Raw genomic sequence first — 16,153 nt, 5'->3', positions numbered from 1 at the left:
GTGATTTTCCACTAAATATATTGTTTTCTGCTCCTCTTTGGAATCTCCTGTGCATTCCCCTGCAGTGCAATTGTCAGCCCCCCCCCCCCCCCAGACTTCCCTTCAGTGAGGATTTTTTCACCATCCAAACCCTCCTCCTTGCACCACATGTTCTTGAAACTACTCACAAACTGCAACTCAGATATCAGGGGTGGGCTCAAGATCCCCCCTCTATCTGATTAAGTCCCAAATACGTATTGGATTTAAAACAATCTAGGACTAGAAAATATAGGGAATGCTAGATTAAAATAACAATTTTTTAAAAGAGCTGTTTTGGCTAAGGACCCCATTTCAGGCCCCTCAGGGAAACACCAAGAGTAGAAAACTGATCAAAGAAGCTATTCTGGACAGTTGAGACCTCCACACCAGGGATTTGGCCCCAATGCTTGGTTACCATGGCAAAGTAAAAAAAAAAAAATCTAACTGCAGAACTGACAAGTTAAATCTTGAAGCAGGGGCCACTAGATAGGAGATCTCAGGAGTCAATGGCCTTTAGGTATCAGAATAATTTGCTTTGCTAAATCTGTATCTGAAAGAAAATCTGGATACTGACTTTGCTCTGTGGTGCTTTTACAAATGCAACCAGAGAAAACTGTGAGAGCAATAGAAATAGAGTCAATTTAATTAGTCTGGATTTGAAGGCAGGACAATATCACCCCAGCCAATTAATGGCTTGTGTGAGCTTGGAAATCTTGCCTCCATTTCCTCATCTGGAAAATGGCACTAACTTGTAAAGCTCAAATGAGGCAATCAGTGTCTAGACAGTGTTGTGCAGATCTTAAGGCAGTTTGTATCTGTCGCTTGTCGCCACTCTTATGTAATATTATTGACTTTAATAAAAGCTGAACTTCTATAACACTTTTTGAAGTACGGTCACAGTTTCTGGCAAAATGTGACCAGAGCGCTAAATTCTGAATCTCCCAAGGATAGGATGAATGAATAGATAGATAGATAAGTAGATAGATAGATAGATAGACAAATGCAGCAACATTTAAGTGCTTTCTATATGCTAAGCCATAGAATAAAAATGCAAAAGCAAAAATAGTTCCTACCCTCAAGATGCTTGCATTCCAATAGGGAGAAAACACAGAGTGACAGAAGAGGTCACTTCGAGCCACTTAGGTCCTCCAGGGCATCGCCATGGTGAATAGAAATACATGGGAGGACAATAATTAATAATAATGATAATAGAAAAACAATAACAGTCCTAAATCAACCTCCTTCCCAACTCAAATGCCCATTTTTTCTCCATTCTCCTTTCCTCCCTGCTCCATATCCACCACAATAGAGTTCCATCTTATCAGTTCCAGTTTAAGCAGCGTCTAATTAGTTAATGAGATAAAGACTAAGAAAGTCAACTCCCCTTCATCCTGCCTAGGTGATGTCATCAGACATAAAAGATTTCCTTTCTGCTCAAGCTGGCAAAGGATAGAAATAATGTCAGCTCTTACAGCAGTCCTGATCAAATGATGGAACAGGTGGGCAAGCTGGCACTCTGCTTTGACAAAAAAGATAATTCTTACAAAATCATTCTTCTTCCCTCATAAACAGCAAATTTACTAAATGACAAATACAGAGATCAAACTATTTCCCTTCAAGGGAGCCTACATTCTACAAAATCATTCTTCTTCCCTCATAAACAGCAAATTTACTAAATGACAAATACAGAGATCAAACTATTTCCCTTCAAGGGAGCCTACATTCTAGATCCCGAAGAGCCAGAGAGTTATTAATTGACTTTGAGGCAGTCTATGGCTTTTCATGGTTATCTGCATTCAGGAAATGCCTTGGCAACTTAGAAGCTCCTTTTTTCTACTGGAGAGAGGAGTGACCCAAGATGGTCACCGTGCACATATTTCTGTAACTCTTAGAAGAAAAGGAGGGAGCAAGAATTCTGCAGATGAGGAAACAGAGACCCTGCTTGCCCGGGTCAAGAAGTGAGGAAGTGAGGGAGCTGGAGGTCACCCTGGGAATTCTGACTCAGGGGTTCCATTCACCACTGAGAGCAAGCACGGCGAAATTAGAACTTCTTGCGCAATCTGGGGACAGAATGGAAACTGAATGTGTTCTGCCAATAATGGGGGGGCATGGAGAAGAGGGAAGGGAAACCTCTCAGCTCACCTCCATGTGACCAAAAGGGTTTGCAAGAAATTTACTTTATCCCCAAACAGGCCAGCTGTGATGACCAGGATTCTCTGGTGCTCAATCTGCTCAAGTTTCGATTCTGAAGGAAGGAAGGAAACTTGGACATCCTAATATGGCACTCTGTAAAGGAAACCATATGCAGACAAAGCCTTCAATGTTTCACTGATCACTTGACCCATAAGGCAAATCAAAACCTTTTCTTCCAGTGTCTTTGACTCCCTCTTCCTCACCCTTTCTGTAGTTGTCCTCCCCTGGATATAGCAAATGAGCTCCAAAAAGCATGAAAACATCCCTGAGAGAGATGGATATGTGGTCTGTTCATGTCAGTCCCTAATAAGCATCCGTGGTAGCAGAAGCACCAAATTAGGGGGCATGGCTATCTTGTCTTTTCATGACTTCTCCCCTTTCCAGGCTCACTTTCACGACCATTTGATATCATAGGATCTTAGATTGATAGCTGGAAGAAGCCCTACAAGTCATGGAGTCCAATAGATGGGGAAACTCAGAATCAGAGATAAATGACATGCCCACAGTAACACAGCTAGGTTATGTCTGACACAAAATTTGAACCACTGATTCCAAATCCAATATGCTATCCGCTACAACACACTCTCTCCTTGATTTCAATACATTTATTCTAATCCTCTTTTATGTATAGCAAGGTTGCTATGGTACAAAGAGTGTCTAGAGTAAAGAAGGTTCATCTCTTTCAGTTCAAATTTATTCTAAGCCTCTTATGTGTATAGCAGGACTGCCATAGTACACAGAGTTTCTGGAGTAAGGAAGGTTCATCTCTTTCAGTTCAAATTTATTCTAAACCTCTTATGTGTATAGCAGGGCTGCTATAATGCACAGTTTCTGGAGTAAGGAATTTTCTTTCAATTTTCTCTCACATTTTGACATTTACTAGCTGTGTGAGCCTAGATAAGTCATTTAGTTGCCTCAGTTTCCTCATCTGTAATATAAGCTGAAGAAAGAACAAACTGCTTCAGCATTTTTACCAAGACAACCCCAAATGAGGTCACAAAGAGTCAGACATGACTGAAAAACAACCCAAAAAATGTGAAAGCACTTTGGTACAAAGATACAAAAAAACAGCCATGTCTGTCCTTAATTAGTTTATAATTTATTTGTGTTCAGAAGTAAAATAAGACACATGTTATGATGGCACAAGAAATGCAGGCAATTTATTTAGAGAAAATGTGCTCTGTCTACAGATTTATTGTTGCTGAATCATTTCAGTCTCGTTGGACTCTTTGTAACCCCATTAGGGCAAGTCACTTAACCATTACCTGCCTCAATTCCCTCAACTGTAAAATGGGGGGGGGGAGAGATGATACCACCTTATACCCAGAGTTGTCATGAAAATCAAATGAGATAAAATCTGCAGAGCACTTTGAAAATGTTAAAATGCTAAATAAAATTATATTATTGTTACATATTATTACATTGTGTTATATTACATATAATATGGGATATATAATACATATTATTATATGTCATGAAATATGTAATATTATATTATATATACATGATAATTTCTAATACAAATTGGCACAGTAAAAACCCACAACAAAAATTAAATTTGGATTCCTAAAACCTGTTTTCAAAGCCTGGCCTTGTCTGGATGACACAGGCACAAATCAGTTCAATACTGAAACCTGTTTCCTTCTTTATAAAATGACGTGAATTGCATTGGGGATCTTCTAATGGGGAAAGGGAGGTTCATCTTTTTTTTTTTTTGCATATTCCCTCTCATCCCTTCATAGTATGATGAAGTCTATGGACCCTTTTCAAAATAAGTTTTTATTAAATGTTTAAATTAAAATGCATACGATTTAGAAAGGAAATTATTGGAATAAAATATCTCTTGCCCCAAATCAAGGTTACATTCTCCCAGAAGTCTATCCTAGACTCAAGGTTAAGAACCTTATTCTAAGGTTTCTATTCCAATTCAAAAGTAAGATCCCAAGAATCTTTAGTTGGTATTGGGAGATGGAAAAGGAAACATAGTTAAGAACCCTGTTTCTGAGGTCTTTGTTTCAAGTCTAAAATAAGATTCAATGGCTTCAAGAAGGACATTTAGCTGAACATTGGAAGGTAGAGGAGGAAATAAGGTTAAGAACCCTATTCTAAAGTCTTTGTTCCAGCTGTCAAGTAAGATCCCATGGCCTGATGAAGTATCTTTAGAGAAAGACAGAGAGAGAAAGATGAGAGGCAGAGGAGAGAAGGAAAGAGCAAGGAAAAGCAGATGGTTAAGAATCCAGCTTGAAACAAACATGTCCCCTTGAAACACTCCCTCATGGCTAAAGACCCCCATGATGCTTTTCCATATTGAGACCCATTAGGGAAGCAGGAGGCAGCATGGTGGTACCTTAGGCAAGGTCTGAACATAGCACCTGCTCATGTTCAACATTTCAATTGCTATCCAGATGTATTCATAGCACAAATGACTTGATAATACAAAATAAATTTCTAGAGGTCATGGAGAACAATCATTCTAGCCTTAAGTTTATAGATTCAGGGCCCCTCGTGGCCACACCCTCCCCAAGGACTCCTTCCTGTTTTGCTAACCCCTATTCTCATCTCTGTTGCAATGGCTATTTTTAAAAAGAACAATCAATGGAATTCTTTTTAATGCCTCTGCTTACTAAAGGGAAATTTATCAAAAGAAAGAGAAAGCATTTTCTCAAAGTGCTCTGGACATCTTTTTAACAAAACTTGGGATATCCAAGTCACACCTCGCACCCCTAGTTCTTCAGAAATGCAAGAAAGCCAAGAACACGACTGTTATTTGGATGTTTCTTTTACATTATAGCTGACAAATTGGCTTCAGACATGCAGGGTGGATAAGTTATTTTTAAAGGCAGGTTGGATATTTGATAGCATATTGGAGCTTCTTATATAATTAGTGGGTAGAATACATTCAAGCTCTTTCTTAAAGGGGCTTTCGTGGGAGAGAAAATGTGCTACAGTATGAAGCCCCTCAGACTGGAAGTCAAGAGATGCATGATATAGGACTAGCTCTGCTGCTACTTCTATTCCCTGCAACAAATTACTCTTGTCTGGAGGAAGGTTTCCTCCCCGATGTGATAAAATATGGGTCCTTCAAACTTCAACAATTTTATGATTCTAGGACATGGAGCTCAGATGCTGTCACCACTGTTGTGTGTTTACCTATACACACACCTCACATACACACTGTTTTAAAAGGTTCTAGAAGTTTGGAGTTGTTTCTTTGCATAATATAAAAGATGTGGAATCGTATATCAGATCCAAGATGTAGAATTCTGTGTCAAGAACTTGTTCATGAACATGACTCCCTGTAATGATATTCTTCTAATTAAAAATACAGCCTGCTTTTCAGTAAACAGCCTGATGAATTGTCAGGTGTGTATCACGGAAGAAAAGCAGAGATTGTCCTTCTACCCTATGGCACAAAAACAATCCAATACACTTTGAAATATCCCTGAGGAAGAGGAGAAAATAGCCTGATACTCTATTTGCTATTAACAAGAGAAGGGATTTTTTTTTTCCTATTGCAAACCAAATGCCCTGAGAATTATACCTTTGAGTTTCCTTGTCTCTTTTAATCAAATTAAATTTGCAGGAGAAAAGTTATATAGTTCCTTTACATATACCTTAAAAGAATATTCCATATAACATGTCGATACTCATTGTGAATTATTGACCTCCTGTACCCTGAAGCTAAAAAACTGGAAATGAAATAAAGCTGAGCTGGAGAATGTGACATAATTATCAGCCAAGGCTGGCTTCTCAAGTCAAATGTATCTTTGCATTTTAGCCTTCTAGTAGAATACACCTGTTTTTATCGAGGGGCAAATGCAAGTGGAAGTACAAAATGAGGCAAATCTACCTCACAATACCTTGGCTCCAATATATTCTACGTAAGAAGAAGTGGAACTTTTGAATCTACTGAGTCTCAGGGCAGGGGGAAGGAGTTATGGGAAGCCATGTCAGCAAATGGTTTTGACCATTTTTGTGTGGTGTTCGTATTTTTAACGCTCATTGGTGGGTTAAATATTAATTCATTTTTTACTGTAAAAAGAAACTGGATTTGGCTGCTATACTTAGTCAGCAAAATGGTAATCTGGTTAGCAACTATTTGAACAAGGAAAAGGGATGAGGTAAAACTCAGAGGAGAAGCTAAAGCCTTTTTCATGACTGCTGTCCCCTAACGATTGCCATTTTGCGTTGCAGGATTACAAAGTACAAAACTTGTAAGGGAGCCAAGCTGATTCCCATCTTGCACCAATCTGGAGCTCTTACTTGCTTGTTTATGGGTATGAATTACTCCCATGAGAAACAATGAGTCACGAAAAGATGCTAGACAAGCTTTTATGGATGTGAGAGAAATCGGCTCAATCTCCCCCTCTCTGGTTCTGGAGGATCACTGGGGGCTACTCACAGTTACACCTGTTCTTTTACTATTTGACACTGACTGGGAACAAAAGGGTTCTAGGCACTCCATTACTACTGCTTGCCTTGGTGACTGGTGTTTTGTTTATTTCAAATTTCCATCTATAGTACATCCACAATTGGCTGCTGTGAGTTGTGCATTTGTCCTCTGCTCCATATTTGGTTTGAACCCACTGGAATACTGGGACTTGCTGGGCAAACAGACACTGCAGAGTATGCATTAAATTTATTTGGAAAGGAAATTACATTTTTGTCTTGTTGGTAATTACCTCCTATTTCTGTTTAACCTAAGTATTCCTTCTCCAAGATCAGCCAGTGTGAACAGTGATGTTCATTGTGTTAGAATCCTAAATCTTGAGAGAAAGCTAAAAATATGTGTTAGACTAAGGTAATCACTTGTACATCACTGAAAGCTGGTGACTTTCAAGGTGAATGATCGACACTTAAGAAAAGCTGACAATGCTATGGAAAAGAAAATAGAATCTGGAAGGGGAAAAAAAAGGTCATCTGTTCCCATTTTTTTAAAAAAATGGCAATGTAATTTCACTGACAATTCCCAAAGGGAAATGGTCTCTCAAAATGTTTCTCAGTCATTATCCATTCCACTCCATGCTATGGCAGGAAAAAATTATAAATAAGTTAAATTTTAAGCTCAAGTAATAGTAACTTTAAGTGGTACTCAATATCAAGAAGCGAATAACTAAATGTATATAGTAGCAAAGTGTAAAATTTTAATTTGAATGGGACTTTGGAAAACATGTCACATTTTCTGCTCATATGGGAAACTGGGACTCTGTGAGTTGGACATGAGTTGTCCAATTTAAATCAAGGCCCTTTGAAACTAAAATGCAAGCCAGTCATTGAACTGACAAATCCAGTGAACCATGGCTAAAGAAATACAAGGCAACAATGCAACACTAACTGATAAACAAGAGCTTCATAAAGGATTTTGAAGATTTATATTAGTATTGAGATGCAAATCTAAAATTATGCTAACATTATGCATACTATTTCTGCTTGAACAAGATAAAAAAGAAAGATAAATGACTAGGGAATAATGGAATAGCACAAGAGTAGCTAATAAGTGGGTATGGATATGATGTAAAGAGAAATTTTCAGTGTAAAATTTTAGGTGTGATTCCATATTTTTAAGTGCACAATAATTTTGAAAAAAAATGGAATGAATCTGATGCATTTGAATATGGATTTTTTGCTTCCAATGCTATTCTCTGGTTCACAGAGATAAAAATCACCTATAAACATTTGATTTTGGATAATCTGATCTGAACTTTGCCAGAAATCGTTCCCTCTTCCTAGTATGCACCAACAAGGTTGTCATACCAAAAGATACTCAGATCATGTTTGGTGTTGAGATCGCTTGAAATAATTCCTTTTTTCCAACTCTTTATGAGAATGAAGCAAATAAAATACTTCCTAACCATTTACGATGGACAAGGCACTGTGAATTTTGGGAGGGAAGAAGGGATTTCAGACTTATGATTTTTTTGATAATGAAAACTTCCAATATGGATATATTCTCTATGTAAATTGGTCATCCATCACTGACTCTGCAATTCCTAGTTTTCATGATTTGTAGCACTTAAAAACAGTGATTGTTCCATGATCCCATAACCAACATGTTTCAAACGTCAGATTTCAAATATGGTCCTTATCACTTAAAGACTAGATTAGCTCCACTTATTATATTGCCTTTCCATTGTAAATTGGGTTTTAATATCACAATTCAGAAGATTTAGGCAAAATTCAAATAATTTGGGGTTTAAAACTTCATCTTGGAATTTTTAAGTGTGATGTTATAGTAATGGACACAAATTTTTAGTTTCCAGGGTTTTTCATCATTTGTCATAGGATCAAAATGGCATTTTATGTCCTTTATTTAAATGCTCCCATTGACTTTCAATTCCTTTGTCCAGTAATTATTTTATCAGATAACAATTTAGCAATTATTTTGTCCCAACAAGTTAAAAGGGTTCCTGTGCATTGTCTCCCAATGCTACAGGTTTTTTACTGTCAATGAATGAAGGTATAGGTAGGAGGACAGAGACCAAAGGAAACAAGAGTGGATTCTATACCAGGAACAACCAAGGAATGAGTTGTATCTACCATTCCCATAATGGATAGACAACTCCAATCTGCTAGCAGGAGTAGGTTAATTTCTGTCTTCCATAAAGCTCATTACCTTGCAAAATTATAGAACCCCAGCTTTCAGTAAAAACAATATGGGAAATTTAAATGGTATCTCCACAAGAGAGACAATTAAGGAGTTAACATCTAGCGAACACTGTGGTACCCCGGTTGACACCCACTATGAACAAAAAGGGATCAAATAACAAAAGTCTGTGCTGATTGGCACTTAAATGGACGCTTATAATAGTTAACTTTTATGGAACACCCTCAGGTTTTTAATGTGCTATATATTACGTACACTAACTTATTTGATCTTCAAAGAGATTTGGAGGGATAGATGCTATCAGCAGTCCCATTTTAAAGATAAAGGAACAGACACTGAAAATTTATGTGATCTCAGAGTCATACAACTTCTTTGGGAGAAGATCTTGGGACTGATTGACTGCATGGCAAAGGTTAGAATGCCCAGTTCCAGTCAACAAGAGTGGAACTCAAATCCTGCTTTCATGACTTACTAGTTATATTACTCTGGGCAAATTCCTTAATCTGGGCATCAGGATACTCCCTAAAGCATAATTAGCAGAAGCTTTCAATCTGCCTCAGCAAGGAGAGCTCTGAAATCATAGAATATTAAAGTGCATTTAGCCACTAGAGAAAAAAAAAAAAAAACAAGAAGAAGCTTCTAAAATGGATTACTTTGGGACAGACACACTTTTGCTAACAGATAGATTAGGAAGAATTAGAGATTTTTTTAAAGTATCATCTCATCGGTTGCTTGGGAATCCCTAACTTGACTGCCTTTCCTATGCAAAGAATGATGATATCATTTTAACATTGTTACTTGTTTCTGGAAGACAACCTCAAAAGCATTTTAGAGATGTCTAATAAATAACAGAGTAGGGTATGAATATTGAAAAATTTAGGAACAGAAATAGTCCCTTTTGCTTCTTGATACTTTAATAAACATTTATGGCAATAGTGATTGATATAATTTATCTACCATGTACTTACAATGTGATACCTCACCAACAACAGAGATAGACTTGCAAAACATATAAAAAAATGACCTGAGATTGATTTCTTAAGACAACAGTATCTGACAACCAGCAGGATGAAAAATGAAATTATGTTGGAGGTGGTTTCTCTCATGCAAGCCAACACCAATGAGATTTTCTGGGTTATTGAGCTGAAGACCAACATCAGACTTAGACATGTTGCCTGGGGTTAAAAACAGGAATACTTCAGATCAATGAATGTGTACTTCTAGGATGTGCTTTGTATTAAAAAGGAATAAAGCCAAAAACAGACTACAGAATGAAGTTGGAGAACCCATTAATCCGCCTTTTTGTTAATCCAAAGGATCCAAATACTAATACACATAATAATATTTTAATAGCAATGCAGTGACAGTCTGTGATTAAGTCATTAAAAGCATGAAGAATTTAATCTGTTTACCATTAAAGCTTCACACAGTGCAACCAGCAAGAGAGACCCCGCAAAAAAAGGCTGAGTAAAGCTCAGGCAGCCAAAGGTAATCTGGACCACTTTTATTAACTGTCAGTCTATCAATATTATTATCTATCTGCTTCCTAATAGTTTCTCCATGAATGATTCCATCTAGCTACCAATCACATGAACAATTGCACTGAAACTAAATTATTTATTCCTAAATTCTCTTTTAAGGAGATAGCACTCATCCTAGGTAAATCTAGATTAATTTTAGTGGAAAATTATACACACACACGTGGGAAAAGAAGGGGGGATGAGGGAGGGAAAGAGAAAGACAGAAGGAGAGAGAGAGAGAATTAGAGAAAGAGGGGGAGAAAGAGAGAGGGGGGAGGGAGGGAGAGGCAGAGAGAGAGAGAGATGGGGGAAGAAAGGGAAAGAAGGAAGTGTGTGTGTGTATAAGAGAGAGAGAGAGAAACAGAGACAGAGACTGAGAATATTTATGTGAATCTATCATGATCCAGGAGGATTTTTTCTTCCCTATATTGTAAAATGAATAACAAAAAAGCTTTTCTGAGCATTGATTTTTTTTCAAATATAAGTGATATTTATATATCTGACATATATGTCATATATGTGACATATAATGTCCTGTTTTTAAGAAAAGAGAATGGATCAAAATAATTAACATCAAGGGGAAAAAATAAAAATAAAATGTAAGCCTGACCAAGACTGGTTATATGTGTTAAACATAAAGGACTGGATTGATGGCTTACATTGGAAAGAGCTGGAGTTTTCCTACAAATGGTAATAAAGGACTGTCTGGCATTTTATTACAAATTGATTTTATCTGAGGTTTTATTTCATATTAAATGTGCTTTCTCTGTGTTTTATCACATGCATTTAAGCACACCAAGGGAGACTCAAGATTCAACTTTGTTTAATGTGAACAGTTAGTACCAATTTCACTAATTGTTGACTGTTTCACTAACAAGTTTCTATTTTTAGGCCTATTGTGGAAGACAAAGCTGCATTTTAAGTTCGGTGGGCTCTTAATGCCTTCCTATAACTTGTTATTTTATGAAAAAGTTGATTGAAAATTTGGGTCCTTTTCAAAATATTAGATATACAAATAATGCAAATGTACAAAATTTGGATCCATTATCTATATCTGATATCATAAAGAAAAGTTGGATTTTTTGACAAAATTTTCATTGAAAATATCAGGGCAAATAATATAATGTAAATTATTGAGTAGCTTTAATGATAAATATTTTTTATCATTTAATCATTTCTGGTTTTACTAAAACAAATACTTTTCAGCATTATTCACTCTCTCTCTCCATATATATATATATATGTATATATTAAAAACATACACATATATGTATGTATATGTGTATAATATATATGCACATATACAAATGTTTGTATACCTTGTTCCCTCATTATATTCTTTGGAAAAGAAATTATTTTTCCCATTTATAATGATGGTTATAAATATTCCTAGAATTTTCATGATTAGGAAAATAAAGTACATCTTACTTGTGCCCTTTAAAAATTTTATAGACTAGCTTAAGATACAAATCATGAAAAAAAAAAAAGATGGACAATTAATTCAAAAATCAGTGTGGCATTCTACTTTGAGGTTGAGACTTTACCATTTTTCCAGTAACTTCATGATTTTCATGATTTTAAGCAAAGCCTGTTAGTGAGGAAATTAATATTTTTCTAACCTCCAACAATTTATACTAATTCTGTAGAAATCCTGGTATTTTTCATATTGTTTAAGAAGTTAATTTTCAAAAATACAACTATACAAAATGCATTTCAAAATTCATTTTGTCATATCCTCTGTTACAAAGAAGAACAACAACAACCCAAAAAAACCAAACCCTTGGCTACTTTCAAAAGTTATTTCAAATGTCTTAGGAAAAATACTGTAACCAGAGAATCTCATTTCTTGAATATTCAGGTAAAATTTGGTGAGAGAAGAAAGGCTGTAAAAGCTTCCTATCAGAGGATCAGAAGAGCACAAATTTCTCCCTCATCTTTATTTTTTCTCAGAAATTATGTTTTTACCTAAAAGAATTTCAGCATATGAATTCATTTCTTTTATACTTTGAAGTTTTTGTAGAGAAAGGGGAAAAGTACGCCCTATTCTTGTCTAAATGACAGGTTGTACAATAAACTAATTTCAATAATTTAATCTAACAACAGGATAAACTGAGAACATTACTCTCTGATTGTTCCTTTTGTAAAAACCTTCCCTTATCAATTTTCCCCAGACAGCAACATTAATAATTCATTCTGATGAATAATGCTTCATTCTTCTACGTGGTGTCTAAAAACATTTTTTGATACATTTGGACTGTTTTTATCATGTGACTTCCTTACCTGAAAGCACAAAGAAACCACCCCTTAAATACTTAAACACAGTGTTAGATTTATCTCTTGAGGGGACTTCAAGAACAGTCCATTTTGTTTTCCCATTTTCTAAAAAACTCAGAGTCTAAAAGACTCAGAGAAAAGTATTTCTTTGACGTCACAAAGTTCACGCCATATCCTCTGTCTTCAAATCCAATGCTCTTATCCTGCTGATTACCACATGGAAATTGGTCCTATACACTTTTTCCCCAATCATTTTCCTATCATATTAAATGCCACTAAGAAAAAAACATGAAAATTGTATTTTAAATTATATGATAGAGCCTCAACAATTCTGAAATATCACTATAAGCCTCTGACTTCAAAGCACTGATTACTATCTGATAAATAGTCAACAACTAGTTTTCCTATTTTAGGAATATAGTGTGATAAATATAACTAAAGGCATAAATAAAAGAAGATGGTAATCTTTAACAAAATTAACCCCCCCATCCCATTCTTCTACATATCAACTCCATTGTCCTTTGGGCTTTTTCCCCCCTTTCTCGCTTCCATTTTCGTTTGAGTGATTCAGTTAAATAGAATTACCTAGCTATCTACCCTCAAATTCAATTTTCTTCAACTGCGATAGGCCTATTTTTAGTTGGCACAGTTATATAAAGCATTCTTTAGTAAAACATACTATTCCTTCAACAATCTATTAGACAGAATTGCCAAGGATTTTGGTTGGTCAGTAACTGGCAGTATGCTCCAATAAGATTCATATTTTAATTTGCCATATTGAGAATTCTTGGATTATCAATTAAGTCAACAATTACTCAGTGAGTATCTACTATTGTTGTTTTTTTTTTTTTAAGAGTGAGATTCAAACAATTCTTTAAATTCCCCTAAATCAACAGGAAATTGCAAGTTGTCCAAATCATATTCTGAGGAGAAATTCTCCTATCAGGAATGGACATGGAAGTTATCAGGAGAGTACTAGACCCTAGATTGAGAATACCTTTTCTTTCCTCAAAAGAAATACAAAGTAAAGAGAAGTCCTTAGTATTACAACTCCCTTCTCATGGTCTACTGCTAAATCTCTGAATAGAAAGGAAAGTGCTTTTTAATATGGAGAGGAACTCTTTAGATTTGACAGTTCAACAAAAGAAGATTGTTAGTTCTATTTGTTTTCCCAAGTCAGGACATTTTTTCCCCTCTCCCTTAAGTGAAATATCTACACTAGCCTTAGAAAAGAAAAGTTCTCTATTCTAATACATTAATTTGAAAACTGAAGGGGACTGGTTTCAGCCATGCTTTAACTGTCTACCAATGTAAGCTATGCATGATAATTCACATAATGTCTAAAAAAGAGAGAGGGGAGGAAATAAACATTAATATAGTGTCCATCACATGCCAGGCACTGTTAGCTCTTTACAATTACCGCCCTCCCTGTGAGGGAGGGGATGTTTATTATTATTTTGATCTACATCTGAGGAAACTGGAGCAAACAGATTAAAGAATTCACCCACCAGCACATACTAAGTTTCTGAGTTTGGATTTCACATAATTTCAAAGAATAGCCACTGTATTTTGGAAGTCATAAAATAGTATCATCTTAATGTGTTAGGAAAAAGAAACACATTTATAAATCTTAAATGTTTCCTAGATTTCAACAACTTATAAACTGGAACTGAGACAACCATTATCCTGTAAAAACATGGCGACCACTAAACTTTACATAATAGAACTTGGGGAGACAAATGTGTATCTGAAGAAGAAAATCTCTATCATATATCTGTCATGATGAAAAACCTCAAGGTGGTCAATGGCAATAATAAGAAGAAGAATAACAAAAATTGACAGCACAAATGGCAAAGTCCTTTATCTCATTGTGATTTAGGCTGTACATCTTATTACACCCATTTTACAGGTGAGAATACTTGAGAAGCTAATAAAGATTGAGTGTCTTTCTCACAGTCCACTGGGCTAATTAATATCCTTTTCATGGGGAGATAATAAAAATAAATCATCTTAAATAAAATCAATCAAAATAAATCAATTGTGAGGAAAGCTAGAGATGGAAAGTTAATACATTCCATCTGTGGGGATAGATAAGCATATGATTCTACTAATTGCAGTTAGTTAATGCTCAATACTGAGTAAAATAAGGTAGAAGATTCTGGGGAAAACTGCACAATTAGATCTCAACTATTCCAGGCTTCTAAATATGTATAATTTCCCAGTTCTGAATACATAATCATTAAGAAATACCGGTATAGGGCCAAAATAATTTAATCATCTCTTTTCTTTTCAAGAAATACAATACATTTTACTTATCATTTCAATTTTCCTGCCATCCTTATCAGAGGATCTATGATATTATTATTCCTAAATTACAGATCATGCAGAGAAATTAAATAAGTTAATTAAGAAAACAGAACAAATTAATGGTTGAGCAGAGATGGGATCCAATTTCCTTTGACCAGAGTCCTTTCCAAAAGATCTCATTATTACCCAAAGCCTGAAAGTTTCCTCCAGTTAATCTCAGAACAAAATGAAAATTCAGGAGCTTAGGTAGTGAAAAGAATTGAAAGGTTCCATTTCCTTTTTCAAATATCTGATAAAACTCATGGCCCCTTCATATTATTACTTGAACAATAAAGAAATATGGCTAATTTATTTGTTGAATTAAGCTGTGAATGTTTGAATTTTTATTCAAAAATATTGTTGACTTATCCGAGTGCCCTGAATCAGGGCACTAATGGTAACAACATTTAAAAATAGATTTAAGAATCAGTCCTAAGGTAAATATAACACCCTAAGATAATTGCAGAGTGCAATACTGTTATTCCAGTGGGCTTACGTTCCTTGCACAAATAGCATTTACTTGGCAGAAAGATTAAAAAGCATAGACAGGTGTCTTTAAATATGCCATCACCAACAAGAAATACGCCCTTCCCAAGTGCAAATTATGGAGAGATCATTGCACGCCAAAATGATAAGGTAAGAAGAAAATGAAACCAGGACTTTTTTTTATTTTTTTAACGTGCAAGGCATTTTTAGCTAACAATATGGAAACTATTTGACATTCGTGGGGGCACGAGGGGGGAACACAAAAATAAACATTTGGCCCAGAAATTTTCCTTCCTTTTCTCCAATCCCAAATTTTATCAGTGGCACCTCATCACAGCCAAAAACACTACCACCTACAGCTTGTAAAGTCAAATTTAACCAGTGTTACCTAAGACATTATTTTATGCTGCTGCATGGAATGATGGACCTGGAAGACCTGGGGTCAAATTCTGCCTCAGACATTTTCTAGCATAAGTAATGCTCTGGGCCTTTGTTTTCCATCTATCTAATGAATGTGTTAGACTTTATTGATGCTAAGATCTCTTTCCAGTTCAAATTCTATGAAACAGGTTTCTCTCCTGGGGGAAGAGCATCAGACCTGGAGCTACACAGAACTGAATCAAAAAGAATATGAGTTTCTAGGCAAGTCACTCCTGTCTGCCTCAGTTTCCTCTTCTATAAAATGGGGATTAAAAACAGACTGAGTTTCCCA

At 35.7% G+C, this 16,153-nt stretch overlaps 1 protein-coding gene across 21 annotated transcripts in view; it reads right to left on the bottom strand.

The window, feature by feature from the left end:
• The window catches only part of MBNL1 (muscleblind like splicing regulator 1), a 245,081-nt gene that overhangs the window by 105,005 nt on the left and 123,923 nt on the right, over nt 1-16,153 (bottom strand). The window lies entirely within an intron of this gene.

This window comes from Antechinus flavipes, chromosome 3 (genome assembly GCF_016432865.1).
Source record: "Antechinus flavipes isolate AdamAnt ecotype Samford, QLD, Australia chromosome 3, AdamAnt_v2, whole genome shotgun sequence".
Taxonomy (NCBI): Eukaryota; Metazoa; Chordata; class Mammalia; order Dasyuromorphia; family Dasyuridae; genus Antechinus; species Antechinus flavipes.
The sequence above is the reverse complement of the archived record's forward strand: the minus strand, read 5'-3'. Positions and strand labels throughout refer to the sequence as shown.